We start from the raw sequence: 2,390 nt of genomic DNA, 5'->3' as shown, positions 1-2,390 counted from the left end.
AAGTGAATAATCGACAACTAAAACTTGAATTGTACTACTTCTTACTGGCTATTACTTCAACTTTGAAGTTTCTTCTGTGTTCTACTATGGTGCTTTTAGTGTCTCCGCATACCGCAGCACGCGACATAGCTTTGCAGACGATAAATGTAACCGTCTCAGAGAGAAAAGCGGCCAATGTGACGATCTGGCTTTAAGTCGATTCGATAACAAATGACGAAAACGGACGGATTTCTCAGGTTTTTACTACATATGAACACTTTTCACATTCTCCCGTGCAACGCGGCTGTTAGTCCTCCTTTCATGCAAAATCTTATGGTCCTAGGTCATGTCCAAGCCAACAAAGCCGGCTAAAAAGTGAATAATCGACAACTAAAACTTCAATTGTACTACTTCTTACTGGCTATTGCTTCAACTTAGAAGCTTCTTCAGTGTTCTACTATGGTGCTTTTAGTGTCTCCGCATACCGCAGCACGCGACATAGCTTTGGAGACGATAAATGTAACCGTCTCAGAGAGAAAAGCGGCCAATGTGACGATCTGGCTTTAAGACGATTCGATAACAAATGACGAAAACGGACGGATTTCTCAGGTTTTTAATACATATGAACACTTTTCACATTATCCCGTGCAACGCGGCTGTTAGTCCTCCTTTCATGCAAAATCGTATGGTCCTATGTCATGTCCAAGGCACTAAAGGCGGCTAAAAAGTGAATAATCGACAACTAAAACTTCAATTGTACTACTTCTTACTGGCTATTGCTTCAACTTAGAAGCTTCTTCAGTGTTCTACTATGGTGCTTTTAGTGTCTCCGCATACCGCAGCACGCGACATAGCTTTGCAGACGATAAATGTAACCGTTTCAGAGAGAAATGCGGCCAATGTGACGATCTGCCTTTAAGACGATTCGATAACAAATGACGAAAACGGACGGATTTCTCAGGTTTTTACTACATATGAACACTTTTCACATTCTCCCGTGCAACGCGGCTGTTAGTCCTCCTTTCATGCAAAATCGTATGGTCCTAGGTCATGTCCAAGCCACCAAAGCCGGCTAAAAAGTGAATAATCGACAACTAAAACTTCAATTGTACTACTTCTTACTGGCTATTGCTTCAACTTAGAAGCTTCTTCAGTGTTCTACTATGGTGCTTTTAGTGTCTCCGCATCCCGCAGCACGCGACATAGCTTTGCAGACGATAAATGTAACCGTCTCAGAGAGAAATGCGGCCAATGTGACGATCTGGCTTTAAGACGATTCGATAACAAATGACGAAAACGGACGGATTTCTCAGGTTTTTACTACATATGAACACTTTTCACATTCTCCGGTGCAACGTGGCTGCTAGTCTTCCTTTCATGCAAAATTTTATGGTTCCACCTCATGTCCAAGCCACCAAAGCCGGCTAAAAAGCGAATAATCGACAACTAAAACTTCAATTGTACTACTTCTTACTGGCTATTACTTCAACTTAGAAGCTTCTTCTGTGTTCTACTATGGTGCTTTTAGTGTTTCCGCATACTGCAGCACGCGACATAGCTTTGCAGACGATAAATGTAACCGTTTCAGAGAGTAGAGCGGCCAATGTGACTATGAGGCTTAAAGTCGATTCGATAACAAATGACGAAAACGGACGGATTTCTCAGGTTTTTACTACATATGAACACTTTTCACATTCTCCCGTGCAACGCGTCTGCTAGTCCTCCTTTCATGCAAAATCTTATGGTCCTAGGTCATGTCCAAGCCACCAAAGCCGGCTAAAAAGTGAATAATCGACAACTAAAACTTGAATTGTACTACTTCTTACTGGCTATTACTTCAACTTTGAAGTTTCTTCTGTGTTCTACTATGGTGCTTTTAGTGTCTCCGCATACCGCAGCACGCGACATAGCTTTGCAGACGATAAATGTAACCGTCTCAGAGAGAAAAGCGGCCAATGTGACGATCTGGCTTTAAGACGATTCGATAACAAATGACGAAAACGGACGGATTTCTCAGGTTTTTAATACATATGAACACTTTTCACATTATCCCGTGCAACGCGGCTGTTAGTCCTCCTTTCATGCAAAATCTTATGGTCCTTGGTCATGTCCAAGCCAACAAAGCCGGCTAAAAAGTGAATAATCGACAACTAAATCTTCAATTGTACTACTTCTTACTGGCTATTGCTTCAACTTAGAAACTTCTTCAGTGTTCTACTATGGTGCTTTTAGTGTCTCCGCATACCGCAGCACGCGACATAGCTTTGGAGACGATAAATGTAACCGTCTCAGAGAGAAAAGCGGCCAATGTGACGATCTGGCTTTAAGACGATTCGATAACAAATGACGAAAACGGACGGATTTCTCAGGTTTTTAATACATATGAACACTTTTCACATTATCCCGTGCAA

The sequence above is a fragment of the Schistocerca gregaria genome, unplaced genomic scaffold, assembly GCF_023897955.1.
Source record: "Schistocerca gregaria isolate iqSchGreg1 unplaced genomic scaffold, iqSchGreg1.2 ptg000407l, whole genome shotgun sequence".
Lineage (NCBI taxonomy): Eukaryota > Metazoa > Arthropoda > Insecta > Orthoptera > Acrididae > Schistocerca > Schistocerca gregaria.
The sequence above is the reverse complement of the archived record's forward strand: the minus strand, read 5'-3'. Positions refer to the sequence as shown.